Source organism: Diadema antillarum, unplaced genomic scaffold, assembly GCF_040938485.1.
Source record: "Diadema antillarum isolate AM-2024a unplaced genomic scaffold, OU_Dant_1.0 seq00001760_RagTag, whole genome shotgun sequence".
Taxonomy (NCBI): Eukaryota; Metazoa; Echinodermata; class Echinoidea; order Diadematoida; family Diadematidae; genus Diadema; species Diadema antillarum.
Window position 1 is genome coordinate 789,214 of NW_027272442.1, and position 15,461 is coordinate 804,674.

The 15,461-nt window shown below is 37.4% G+C and overlaps 1 long non-coding RNA gene across 1 annotated transcript; it reads left to right on the top strand.

Moving 5' to 3' along the window:
• Positions 1 to 6,708: 6,708 nt before the first annotated feature.
• Positions 6,709 to 9,597, top strand: LOC139712124 (uncharacterized). Its single transcript, XR_011709555.1, has 3 exons — positions 6,709 to 6,909; positions 7,877 to 7,969; positions 9,296 to 9,597. It is a non-coding gene; the product is annotated as an uncharacterized lncRNA (long non-coding RNA).
• Positions 9,598 to 15,461: the final 5,864 nt, after the last annotated feature.

Consider the following 15,461-nt stretch of genomic DNA (forward strand, 5'->3'; position numbering starts at 1 on the left):
CCTTAAGGTGTTCATACTTGTGTGCATGGAGCTACTTGTAGATTCATGCATGGTTATTATGCTGAAAAATGTTTGTATGGAGTGTGTGTCTGTGTGTATGTGTGCGAAACGGAGGGAGAGACAGACAGACAGATAATGAGGAAGGGAGAGAAAGCACATTCATGCTAGAGATCGCGCCCACTTTACTTTACCTCGCTTCACTTCTTATACATTTTATCAACTTGTCAGACAGTCAATCCCTTACAAAAAAAAATTGTATGGTACATGTATGGTATGGCTCTATGGTGTATGGTAAATCTATGGTACAACTCTATGGTAGATGATTGCTCTATGGTATACCATATAGTGTAAACATATGGTGGGAATATTGCATATATGGTACATCTGTATGGTAGATGCTTGGTCTATGGTATACCATATGGTGTAGGTACATGGTGAGTAGACTGCATATGGTACATCTCTATGGTAGATGCATGTTCTATGGTATACCACATGGTGCAAATTTATGGTGAATAAAGTGCATATGGTACATCTGTATGGTACATGCTTGTTCTATGGTATACCATATGGTGTAGATACAAGGTGAGTAGACTGCATATGGTACATCTCTATGGTAGATGCATGTTCTATGGTATACCACATGGTGCAAATTTATGGTGAATAAAGTGCATATGGTACATCTGTATGGTACATGCTTGTTCTATGGTATACCATATGGTGTAGATACAAGGTGAGTAGACTGCATATGGTACATCTCTATGGTAGATGCATGTTCTATGGTATACCACATGGTGCAAATTTATGGTGAATGAAGTGCATATGGTACATCTGTATGGTAGATATGCGTTCTATGGTATACCATATGGTGTAGATACAAGGTGAGTAGACTGCATATGGTACATCTCTATGGTAGATGCATGTTCTATGGCATACCACATGGTGCAAATTTATGGTGAATAAAGTGCATATGGTACATCTGTATGGTAGATATGCGTTCTATGGTATACCACATGGTGTAGATACAAGGTGAGTAGACTGCATATGGTACATCTCTATGGTAGATGCATGTTCTATGGTATACCACATGGTGCAAATTTATGGTGAATAAAGTGCATATGGTACATCTGTATGGTAGATATGCGTTCTATGGTATACCAAATGGTGTAAATATATGGTGAGTAGAATGAATATCGTAGATGCTTGTTCTATGGTATACCACATGGTGTAAATTTATAGTGTATCATAGAATGCATATATGGTACATCTGTATGGTAGATGCTTGTTCTATGGTATACCACATGGTGTAAATGATGGCGAGTAGAATTATAGAATGAATATGGTACATCTGTATGGTAGATGCCTGTTCTATGGTATACCACATAGTGTTAATCATGCTGAGTAGAATAAATATGGTACATTTGTATGACAGGTGCTTGTTCTATGTTGATATCACATATGGTGTTCGCTTGTATATATTATGGTGAGTAGATCGCGTATGGAACATCTGTATGGTAGATGCTTGTTCTACAATATACCGTATGGTGTAGAATATGGTGAATAGATTGTATATGGTACATACAGACATTTCTGTTATCTAATACTTCTCTATGCAGCTCATATATTAAGATATTTTTTATTGTGTTACATTTTTTATGACTCGGTTTTTGTTTTCATACAGGTAATTAACCATGTGAACAAAATATGGCTGTTAAGTATAGTGTTGGTTCTATGATGGTAATAGATGCATTGTAGTTATATGGTAGATATCAGGTGCTAACATGGAACATTGTATGGTGACTGTGGTAGATATCTGTGGCAGATTAATGCGTCATTTGTGTTAGCTGTTTTGGTTTATGGTAGATATATGGTAATTATATGAACGAAGTATGATTTATGTATGGTGTTTATGGTGTATGCATAGTGGTTCTATAACTTCTATGGTGGGTAAATGGTGCAACCATACCACCATATGCCTACCATATAACCATCATACACCATATATAAGCACCATACATATATCATACTAGTATCATACATCTACCAAATACTACCATACTTCTACCATATATAATCACCACACATAAAACTACCCCAGAAGCACCATACAGCTACCATCATGACCGCCATGATACCTATACACCATACCACCACTCATCTACCACAAAAGTACCATATATCTACCATTTATACACCATATAACCACCATACATACACCATATAGCGACCATACATACCCCATATTACCACCATTACATTTGCATGTTCTACAATGACGGCCATACATACACCATCCCTGATACTGTTGTTTAGTGATAGCAGACACTCGTCGCAAAAACGTCTTTTATTGGTCATAAACTGGTCAACTGGTCATACGTCGTGTTACGACAAAATTATGACGTCTTTATGACGACTTTCAACGACGAATGAATTGCACAACTAGAATATGCTGTGACGTTTACGTCAGTTATTGACCAATAAATGACCAGTGTTTTTCTCCTGCTTTCATGTCGGGATTAAGACGTCAGTTTTACGTCGCTTTTTGACCAGATCTAGTGCATTCCCGCAACCAGATAAAGACGCTTTATTTCACGTCATTTAACCTATAATCTAGACGTGTTATATAAAAGGGTTAAGTTTACTGTATGTACATATTTCACTCTAAATCTTTTACCAAACCTTAGTAAAACTAAAATACGTGTCAAAATGGAGAATTGTTACATGCCATAGCCAGATCTCAACACTAACGGTGGCCCGGGGCCACCAAAAACGCGCGTCGGGCCACCAAAATGTCGGATAATTGCCTTTACTTTTGTAGATGGACAGCGGTAACAATCGGCTCCGTAAGAAGCTAAAATGAATGTCAGATGTTTGTTTTTTATTTTGGAAATGAATAACGGTAATATTCGGCTCCGTATGATACTAAAATAAGTGTTGGATGTTTGATTTTGCGTTCGGAAATGAATAAGGATAACATTCGGCTCCAGAAGATGATGAAATAAATGTGGAATGTTATAGCTCTGACGTTCGGAAATGAATACTAATAACATTCAACTCCGTACGATGAGAAAATAAATGCCGGATGTTTGCATTTTATTTTGGAAATGAATAACGGTAATATTCGTCTCCGTATGATACTAAAAGAAGTGTCGGATGTTTGGTTTTGCGTTCGGATATAAGGATAACATTCCGCTCCAGAAGATGCTGAAAAAATGTGATATTTAGCTTTGACGTTCGGAAATGAATACTAATAATATTCAACTCCGTACGATGTGAAAATAAATGCCGGATGTTTGCTTTTACGTTGGAAAGTAAATAACAACAACATTCAGCTCAAGAAGATGCTAAAGTGAGTGTCGAATGATCCCTTTGACGTTCGGAAATGAATAAACATGATATTCAACTCCATATAGATAGGAAAATAAATACCGAATGTTCACGTTCAGGTGAATGATAAGAATAATGTCTCATGTTTGCTTTTATGTTCGAATGTATATAGCAACAACATTCAGCTCCGGATGATGCTAAAATAGATGTCGGATATTAATTTTGCTCTGACGTTCGGAAATGAACAACAATAATATTCAACTCCATAGATCACTGTGATAGTAAAATAAATACCGGATGTTCACGTTCAGGTTTGAAGTAAATAGCAATAACAGATCAGCTGCGGAAGATGCTAAAATAAATGTCGAATAATCCCTTGCCCTTTGACGTTCGGAAATGAATAACAATGATATTCAACCCCGAATGATGATTAAATAAATGTCAGATGTTTGCTTTTACTTTCGAAAGTAAATAGCAATAACATTCGGCTATATAAGGAAGATGCTAAAATAAATGTCAGATGATTGCTTTTGCGTTCGGAAGTGAATAGCAGTAATATTCTGCTCCATACGATGCTAAAATGAATGTCGGATATTTGCTATTACATTTCGAAATGAATAACAGTAACTTTCAGCTGCGTTTGATGGTAAAATATTTAAAGTCTGATGTCTGCCTTGACGTTCAAAAATGAAAAACAGTAAAATTCGGCTCCGTACAATGTAAATTGTCAGATAATTCATTTCACTTTCGGAAGTGGACAGCAATAACATTCGGCTCCGTACGATAATAAAACAAATGTTGGATGTTTGCTTTTTTAATTTTAAAATGAACAACGGTAATATTCTGCTCCGTACGATGCTAAAATGAATAACAGATTATTGCTTTCACATTTGGAAATGATTAACGGTATCAATCGGCTCAGTTAGATGCTAAAATAAATCGGGGATGTATGCTTTCACGTTCAGAAATGAATAAGGATAACATTGAGCTCCGTAAGATGCTAAAATGAATGTCAGTTCTTTGCTTTTACATTTGAAAAAAAAAACAATTAATAGTAACATTCGGCTCCGTATGGTGTTAAAATACTAGTAAATGTTGGATAATTGCTTTTACAATCAGAAATGAATAACGGTAACTTCCAGCTCTTTCATGATGCCAAAACAGATGTCGGATGTTCACAAATGTCTGCAAATGCTCCCACTCTATCGTTTCAAACGTAAGTTTTGACCACCTGAATAGGCATCAACTTTTATGATAATCTAGAAGCCTATTTGCTAAATCTTAGAACTCAGAATAACGGTAAGATGATTGAATTTTCTCTTCATTTATTTTAGACATGGGTACATGTACAATGTATCACTTCAGTAATACTTAATATTTCATTTTCTATGTTCAGTAGGACCGATTTAGTATTCATGTTTTTCTTGATTTTTTTTTTCGGGCCACCAGATTTTACTTTCGGGCCACCAAAAAATAAAAATTAATGATTTTGGTGGCCCGATCGGGCCACCAAAAATAAAAGTTAGTGTCGAGCCCTGCCATAGCCATATACCAATACTAAGTAGTCCCCTTCGCTATGCCATCCCCTGGCCGTGCGCGCCAAAAGCAGAGCTCAGCGCGCGGTATGCGCAGTCGTGCAGTGCCCGCCATTGTTCGAATTGTAACCGTTAGATGTGGCCAACGCAAGCGAAGGACACGTCTCGAAAGATCGGAGATTGAATGCCAAATTTGGAGACTGGAAGTGGAAAGGTGAACTGCATAAAAGCATCTGTTCGCTGAAGAGGCCGGTTTCGTCAAAGAACTAACAATTCCACGTCAAATTCGGTAAGAATTTATTTGATGCCTGTTCTCCATCCACTCGCACTCGGCAAATATTCTTTTTACTCCCACAGTCCCATAGATAATTTTCTGTGTTGGTGCTTAACTGCGACCAGCAGCCCCATGCATACACTATGCGTATGGGGCTGCTGGTCGCAGTTAGTGCTTAAATTAACCAACATAGATGTGGAGGCAGTTTCTGTCAAAATGAAATCACATCCTGCAGTAATTTACAGTGCAACCGCAAGTTTATAAGCCCGCTTACGCAGAAATAATCGACTTAAAAGTGATCAAGATCGGTGTGTTGAATATGCAGATAGCACAGTAGCTCGTTAGCTGGGTAGAAGAAAATGCAACCTTATAGGAAACAATATTCTAACTGGAATTGGCTCAGGACTGTGCTTGACAGGATTGTGCTTGTTAGGACTTGCAAGATTCTTCCTAAATTTTGCCGTAATAATCAAGATCTACTGTGGCATTACAAAATACAAAGACGGAACTTGCAACTACATAACGTGTAACTTAACCCGTTGAGGACGAGTCCCGAGTATACTCGTGCAGGTGGGAAATGCATGTTGTAGCGTCCTCAACGGGTTAAACAGAAATCCAAGTTCAACATAATTAAGGCTTCACCGAAGGTTTATAGTACTGGCAGGATATTATTCATTGTCACAATTAATCTATTGTCGTTGACACTGTCAATGACAATGTTACAATTCTTACAGACAAGGACAAGGTCAGAGCCCACGGCCCATATGGAACACGAAACAGTCTAACCCATGCATATTAGTGTGTTACAGCCTGTGAGTATGAGGCTGTGTGTACTCAAGAAGATTGCATGTTCATGTATCAGTTGTCAGTGATAATGATAAATTAGTGACATTGCGATTGCGAAATAAATACATTATCCTGCTACATGTTTTGTCTAAATGAAGCCTTTACATTGTTCATTGTTAAAATCTATTTTAAAAATGAATTCTCTTTAACTTTGTTGTCATGCAAGTATGTGGTGATGTTTCATGGATAAAAAGGAGGAACTGGAAACATAACACCCTAGAAATGTCGAATGCAAATTTAATACTAATTAAACATAATGCTACTACTATTTATGTGCAGAATACTGTCAAATTTGCATTTGGATTTTGGAAGAGGCCTATTGTCACATTGCTGATTCAAAATGTTTTCGTTAATATAGGTTCTCTATAAGAAATCTTGCAATCTGCATTGATTTATATAATGAAACTTTAGATTAGTACAATTCAACAATTTTGGATTGAACAATGTTAGACACTGCCTTCCAATGTTGATTGAGGCTTTTAAAAAATTTATGGAGAACATGCAACTTTATAAAAATACAGCACATGAAACAAATTTACTTTTGCTGATGTGGCAATTTAAATGCAGGAAGTGGCTTTTTTTTTCAAAACTCATACTTTCCAGTGAAGTAATGAAATCGTTTTTGTCAATTTGTTTGTTTTAATTTCATATTTAAAGGTATGGCTGCTAGCAGCGAGCATGAAAAGTGCTTGTAGGAATGGAGAGCGACTGGAGGAGCCATGACATGAACTACACTTGTCGGCAACATATGGGAGCTTCGTACATGTACGTAGGGCAGAACTGATGCGAGACACATGTACCAGCCTGCCCTACCACTCATGTTGAGAAAGGCACATTGTATGATGATGATGACCAATGCTCCCTCTGAGCCCCTGACCCTGAGTCCTGGAGGCTGGACATCATGGCTTGTTTGGGTTTTGTACATCACAGGTATGATACCACACGAGCACCCATAATTCATCACCAATTACAATTCCGGGGGCGGGGGGCAACTGCCATTGCAACGTGGACACCATGCTCGTTTATGAACTTCCAAAATGGACCCTAAATGGTAATGACCCTTCGATTTTTTCCACTGAATGAAGTATTTGTATTCAGATTTTCATGAGTTGTAAAATATATTCCCTGAACACATATCGAGCTATTGAAAAGCAAACCCTTTTTTCAAAATTTCTGTGATTTTGATACCCTTTCCACTGTTCGCGCATGCATTGCCTGACCGTGAAAAAAAACACCTTTTACATGTTTTGTTGAATGAGCATGGTGTCCACCTTTCAGTGGCAGTTGCCCCCCCCCCCCCCCGCAAATTTGCATTTGATTTGACCATCAAGAGGCAAATAAGTGCACTTATGACTCTGTATTTTGCAATATGTTAGGATTCACATCATTTTCAGTGAAAGAGCATTTGAGTTCAATTAATAGTCAACAAAAATATGTGCAGAATAGATTAATTCATTTTTTTTTTGTCATACATGATGTACAATGTATTCATATGATGGAGATGTGTTATGTGAAGCTTGCTTTCAACTTGCTTGATTTTCCCCACTTTTATACTCCAAAAAGTGTGCCTATAATTTGATTTAAAGAGACTGTAGATATGAATTTTAGACTGATATTTGTAATAGAAAATGTATTGTTTTCTGTAACTTGCTTTTTATTGCTTAATGAATACATGGATCTTTGAATCGTTAGGTTTTTTTTATTGAATAGAAAGGGAAAAATATAAGCCTCTAAAGCTTAATTCATCTTCCAATATTTCTTGGAAAATGATCCATAGCCCATGAATCACCTCCCATTGCTCACAAGAAATATTGGTAGATGAATGGCACTTGTGTACTGTCTTGTGTGGTCTCAGTCACAATTTGGATCACCTTTTTCACTTTTATCTCTGGCACAGAAAATCATGAAATAGCCACCAGGAGGTGTCAAAAGGCAACAGATTAGGTGTGGATTCCATGTTGGAGGCAACCATCAGCAATAGAAGAATCAGGTGATTATCACATTACTGATTCTAAAGCACAAAGATAGTTTGGGTAAATCTGAAAATTTTTCACAAATATTTTTTTTAAACAAAAATTCGAGTATTTCATCCTGATTATGAATGCAAGGCATCAAGCAGTAATGGTTTACTCTGAATCTCTTTTATTTATTTTTGTATAATTTATATAATTTATTTGAATTATTTTTTGGATTGTTCGGAGGGCCTCCGATCAAATCTATACACCTTATCAATGCACTTTGCAAGATGTATTTTTTATCAAATTGTTAATCTTACTTCGGTTCAAAGTGTGAAAGTTGTTCAGAAATACTTAGGATTGTGTCTGATCAACTGTAGAGCAAGTTATATTTTTAAAAGTTTTCTTTACCAAAACTATCTTTGTGCTTTAAATATTGGATTTGTTTGCGACAATAATCATTTATTTTCTACATCACAACAGTGGTTATATAACATGGTGACCAACCAGAAAGATTGAAAACACTACTCTAACCTCGCACATGTGACAATGCTGAGATGGACCAGCGTTATTTTTTAAATAACCATGGGAATTATCATACAGCTCCGTTATGTTTTTTTTATAAAAACAATTCAAAGTAACAGATTTTTATAGTACTTGAAAACTGATTCAAATAAATTTGACATGAATTGGTTGCTAGCTGTCATAAGAATGATTGCTTAAAAGTCAGTACAGTGTATAATGTGATGAATTGCACATCCACACCTACACACTAACAAGAAATCTTGAAATCAATTTAAAAAACTTAGTCTTTTAAAGACCAGTCTTCACTGCCTGAGTTCTACTTGAATTTCCTCTCCTTGCAAAGTCAGATCATTATGAAGAGTATAAGCCAATGAAAACATATACTTTTGTGTGAAGTTTGTAGTAACTGGAGAGTACCAAGTCATCCATTTGGATGATCAGTTTGTCCTACCTTGATAGGATCAAATTCATTAACTGCATAATGGCATTTGAGGAATATTAAGAAAAAAAAAATCCACCTTACTTTGAGAATTTTCCTTGCCTGATTTGAGCAATCAGTTTTTGCCTTTGCTCCACAACACTTGCCCGACTTTGACTTGCCCAGGGCAAGCGGGCACATGCTTACCTAGCACCTTGCCCTAGAAAATTAGCAATGATGGGTAAGAAGTGTAATGAATATGTTAACTTAGATGAGCATTAATTTTGTGACTCATGTTAAATTGACCCAAAACTCTTGTGTTGATACTCAGTATATGGCTAAGATGTAATTTATAGTAGCAAAAAGAAGTTTCCACCAGTATTTCAAATCTTCATTTCACATCCCCTTCTTTTCCCAGCACTCTAAGTCCAGCAACCAGCTGTGGCATCCCAACATGACTGGTCATTTCAGGATCCAGAGCAAGCCCTGTAACAAAATTCGCAAGTAGCAAGCTAGCTTTACTCAGCACCCTGTACTAGCTGTATCTTGTCTCCAAGGAAGCACCCAATGGAAATTACTACGTCAGTGTGGAATAAACAATTTTGCAAAAAGGCTGGAACACCCACAACCTATTGTAGTTAGCACGTCTACTTGTGTGTGGTTTCCCAATAGGGAGTTTAAGATTTCAGTGAACATGCACTAGTGGACGGAGTCGAGATCATGTCTGCTTGCAACAAAAGGGCTACTGCGCATGTGCCTCGCTCTCAACAGTACGTCAATGTGTTCACTACCCATACTTAGAACTCCTAACCTGCCAATTTCACGTCATCTCAGACGGGTGAACGTCGTCCACTGCACCATGTAAACGTAGCCTTAAATGACGCCATCGGTTCATGTCGACTATGTCAAGGTGCAATCTTAACTCCCTAATATACAGTCAGTGAAATGCGGACTTCTACGCCTGTCATATGGCTCTCACACGCCACATCGCAGCAGGTATACAACCAACACAGAGCAGTTGAGACTGCACTTCTGTGCTCTTGCTTGCAGCAGCTCAGCCGCTGCCCCGGCGAATTGCCAATGTTACAGTGTGAAAATGCGGACATCTACAGATTGTCAATCGTATGATAAGCTTTTTATGAGAGGCTTTCAAAATGTTTGATACACGTGGATATTTTATCAAGCCAAAAATTGGAAGTTTGTATCAGAGCTTTGGAAGGTGAAATAGTAACAGACTATATCAGCAATGTGGCCAATAACATGAATTCTATGCTCAGTCTTGTGGAGAACCGCCATTTCATGTTCTGAAATTGTGGGTAATTACCCCCCTTCAGTGACATTGGGGGCAAGGGGGGTATACAGTTTTTAAAATTATATTTTATTATTGTCTAAAGTAAGCATGGCTAGATTTTCCCTTATCATTTTTAAAAAGCAGAAAATTCTGTAAAAACAAAGGAAAATAGGAAATGTGCAAAATTTTTATGAATTTGTGTCATGGATATCAATTACATCATTTGGAAGATTTTTTTTTGTACAGAAAACCTAAAGGAGTTCTATTTTTCATTGATTTTAGATGAAATTCTAACTTTCCCTAAAATTCATTCGAAATTTGCATATTGAAATCCAAATGTTGAAAATACTGGTCTTTTTTTTTTGGAGGGGGGTGGTTAAATTATTCTACTCAGTATGTGTGAATTTTCAGGTCTTTCAGTTGATTCTAGTAAGCAATATACTAGTTAGACCTTCAATACGTGTGCTTGGAAACTGCTATGTTAACAGCAAAGTGTATTTTTATGCCTCCGCCACGAAGTGGTGCCGGAGGCATTATGTTTTCGGGTTGTCCGTCCGTCCGTCCGTCCGTCCGTCCGTCCGTCCGTCCTTCCGTCCGTCCGTCCGTCCGTCCTTCCGTTCGTCCTTCCGTCCGTCCGTAATGAATTTTGTGGACAGGGTAACTACCAAAACCTTTTGAGGTATCCTAATGAAACTTGGCATGTATGTGTATTAGGGGGTGAAGTTGTGCCTATCAACTTTTGGGTGCACATGCTCAAGGTCAAAGGTCAAAAGGTCAAGGTCAAATGCTGAAAATTTTATAATTTCCCCCATATCTATGCAATGCCTGAAGATATTTTCTTGAAACTTAGTGTATACATGTACTACCCAATTAAGATTCTCTGGTGAAAGTTTGGGGTCATGAGGTCAAAAGGTCAAAGGTCAAAAGGTCAAGTAAAATGTTAAAATTTCACTTTTTTCTCTGTATCTTGGAAATTGTTCAAGGTATCTTCATGGAACATAGTGTATATGCATCTACTGACTGGCAGTGGTTATCTAGGGAATTTACATGTAGGGTTCATGGGGTCAAAGGTCAGGGGTCAAAGGTCAAGGGCAATACTTCAAAATCTTACTATTTTCCTTTTTTATGCAATGCCAGCAGGATATATTTTTTTTTTAAACTTGATGTATGCATGTCTAACCCAATAGAGATTCTCTGGGATTTTTTTTTTGCCAAGAAGGTCAAAGGTCAAAAGGTCAAAGATCAAGTGAAAGTGCTGAACTTACTTTTTTCTCCATATCTCGGAAGTGGCTCAAGTTATCTTGAAACTTAGTACATGCTGAATTTATGTATGTTCTGCCTGACAGTGCTTCTCTTATAAATCAAAGGCCAGATGAAAATGATAACAAATTACTGTTCAATACAGAAATTGCACTTTTTCTCCATACCTTGAAAATTACTCAGTGCATAAACTTATGAAATGGTCAAAGTCAAGTTAAAGTTCTTAAATCCCCAAGTACATGCTCTCCAATTCATCCAATTAAACATAGGTCAAGGAAGGTAAACATTCAATACATTTGTGACAAACATGTCATTTTAATATTTTGCCAATTTTGTGAAAATGTAATCACACATTGTCCACATGTACTATAGACCTATTAGGAGAATCATGCATTATGGCGGAGGCATACCAGTCGCCATAGCGACATTTCTAGTTAAAAATGTTTTCCTTTTTTCAAGATATAGAATGTATGTGTTTTTCTTGTGTTCATGATTGAATTATGTAAATACGTTTCTAATCAACTTGTGTGTATTTAATTTTTTGATGCAGTATTGTAGTCTTTGTCTTGTGTTAGTGATTGAGTGTTAGTTTATGAGGTGGTTTTGACAGGTGTAGTTGTAAGACAAGTATGGGCATTACACTGAGTACAGTACTACTGTAAATTATACATTGATATACTGTAACCATAGAACAATCTGTCTTTTTGATGCATTAATGCTGTCCTACTCATTTTACATGATAAATAGAATTTAAAATAAAACAATTATTGACACCGTAATGATATCACACAGACATCTTTGTGAACATTTATACATTCTAAAATGTTTTCAGAGTATTACGACTTATTTTGACCAGTAACACATCTTAATGTAGTCTTTTCATGACCAGTAACATGTCCAAAATATGCCGTAAAGACGTCTTGTCATGACTTGTAACAGGTCTTAAATACGTCTTAATGACGTCTTTTCATGCCCATTTAAATGTGTGAATTACGTTTTAAACATGTCATACAATGTATTATGGTCAGTAACTGGTCTTAACTCTTTATGTGCCACGTTCGCACGTCCGACTCAGTTGACGGCGTGCCAACTTCTCATATTCTGCTCAACAAACAAAGCCGCCAAAACCGATCGATAAATCGGCTAATCATTGCTAATCCCGCGGCACAATGAAAGCGTTTCTCGTGCTTTTGTTCCTCTCATATACGGCTTGCATTCTATGTGGTGATTGACTATCAAGCGGTGTTCCCAACTAGATTTGCTCATACATTCTAAGTTTCTGTCACGGTTTCATGTGCAAAGGTCATGCCTTTACAATAATGTAGCAAGTGGTCATTCAAAAGAAAAAACTGAAACCAGATTCGTCATACAATTTATATCTAGACAAATCTTGGCATTCCTCTTTAACTTTGCCTGCTATTATGCCCATCTTAACAGAAATTTGTAGAAGTTTTACAAATTGGAAAAATAGAATTCTTTCTCAAAGCATGACTGCCTTCCTGTCTCATAATAACGTGGCACACAGGGGGTTTCCACCGTGGCACATAAAGAGTTAAAGACGCCTTGTCATGACCAGTGACAGCTAAGAATTACGTCTTTAAGACGTCATATTATGGTCAGTTACTGGTCTTAATAACGTCTCAAATGTCATTTCATGACCAGTAAGACATCGTAATGACGTAAAAATATGACGTCATCATGACGTCTCGCGTTGGTGCAAGTTTTCGTCTTATTTGCGCCATTATATGACGTCTTTAAGACAACTTACTGGTCAGGAAAAGACGTCTTTAAGACGTTTTTAAGATGTGTCTCTGCTATTAGGGATATAACCACCATGCACCATATAACCACCATACATCTACCACAAAATCACCATGCTTTTACCACACAGTGCTTCTATGGTAGATGTATGATGGCTACAACTATATGATAGATATATGGTGGTTATATGGTAGATGTATGGCTGTTATATGGTGCTTTTCGGGATATGGTGGTTATATGGTACATGTATGATACCGCCATGATAGATTTATGGTGGGTATATGGTGCTTCTGAGGTAAATGTATGGTGGCTATATGATAGATATATGGTGGTTATATGGTAGATGTATGGCTGTTATATGGTGCTTTTCGGTATGTGTATGGTGGTTATATGGTACATGATACCGCTACGGTAGATTTATGGTGGGTGTATGGTGCTTCTTGGTATATGTATGGTGGTAATATGGTACATGTATGATACCGCTATGGTATATATATGGTTCTCCTATGGTAGATGTATGATGTTTTTGTGGTAGATTTATGGTGGGTATATGGTGCTTCTGTGGTAGCTATATGGTAGATATATGGTGCTTTGCTGGATGGTGTATGGTGGTTGTATGGTATATACGTGGTGCTTCTGTGGTAGTTATATGGTAGGTATATGGTGCTTTGCTGGATGGTGTATGGTGGTTGTATGGTAACTATATGGTGCTTCTGTGGTAGCTGTATGGTGGTTATATGGTAGGTATATGGTGCTTTGCTGGTTGGTGTATGGTGGTTATATGGTAGGTATCTGGTGCTTTGGTGGTAGGTGTATGGTGGTTATATGGTAGGTACATGGTGCTACTGTGGTAGTTATATGGTAGGTATATGGTGCTTTGCTGGATTGTGTATGGTGGTTGTATGGTAACTACATGGTGCTTCTGTGGTAGCTATATGATGGTATATGGTGCTTCTGTGGTAGCTGTATGGTGGTTATATGGTAGGTATATGGTGCTTCTATGGTTGCTGTATGGTGGTTATATGGTAGGTATCTGGTGCTTCGGTGGTAGGTGTATGGTGGTTATATGGTAGGTGTATGGTGGTTTTATGGTAGGTACATGGTGCTACTGTGGTAGTTATATGGTAGGTATATGGTGCTTTGCTGGATTGTGTATGGTGGTTGTATGGTAACTATATGGTGCTTCTGTGGTAGCTATATGATGGTATATGGTGCTTCTGTGGTAGCTGTATGGTGGTTATATGGTAGGTATATGGTGCTTCTATGGTTGCTGTATGGTGGTTATATGGTAGGTATCTGGTGCTTCGGTGGTAGGTGTATGGTGGTTATATGGTAGGTACATGGTGCTACTGTGGTAGTTATATGGTAGGTATATGGTGCTTTGCTGGATGGTGTATGGTAGTTGTATGGTAACTATATGGTGCTTGTGTGGTAGCTATATGATGGTATATAGTGCTTTGGTGGTGGTGTATGGTGGTAATATGGTAACTGTATGGTATTTTTTATGGTAGATGTGTGGTATTTTTTATGGTAGATGTATGGTAGCATAAATTTGCATAAATTTGTCCCAAAAATGTAAATGAGATGTATGGTATTTGTATGGTATATGTATGGTATATGGATGGTACATGTGTTATGGTATGTGTATGGTATATGTATGGTACATGTGTATGGTGTATGTATGGTATCTGGTATTTGTATGGTATTTGTGCTATGGTATTTGTGATGTATTCATATGGTATTTGAATGGTATAAGTCTATGATACCATACAATACCATAGTATGGTATGGTACCATACATTGTATGGTATTTTTATGGTATACCATAGCAATTTTTTTTGTAAGGGATGTGGAAGCGTGGCATGATGATAGATAGGCAAATAAAGCATTAATTCTTCAAGTCTCGTTAGCAACATGCAACTTGTACAAATTCAATAAGAACTTTAATAGACTGGTTGCATTAAGAGGTTTTATGTGCATTTCGCTAGAGTGAAAAAAAAAAAACCACCTTCCGGCTCTGCAAGGTTGGGGGGGGGGGGGGGGGTGCATGGTATCATGAGAAGAGAGGAGCTAGGGTTAGTCGGTCCATGAACATGGCTGTCGCTGCATGTGGTGATTAATCTATGGACTATCAAAACAACAAACGGTGTTATAGATATAAGTCCATGTTATATGTGTATGCCCGTCTCTGAGTGCTTCGTCAAAAAGTGAAACATTGTGCAATCATGCGTTGTGCGGTCATGCTTTATATAGGGCCTATACTCATTGCTGT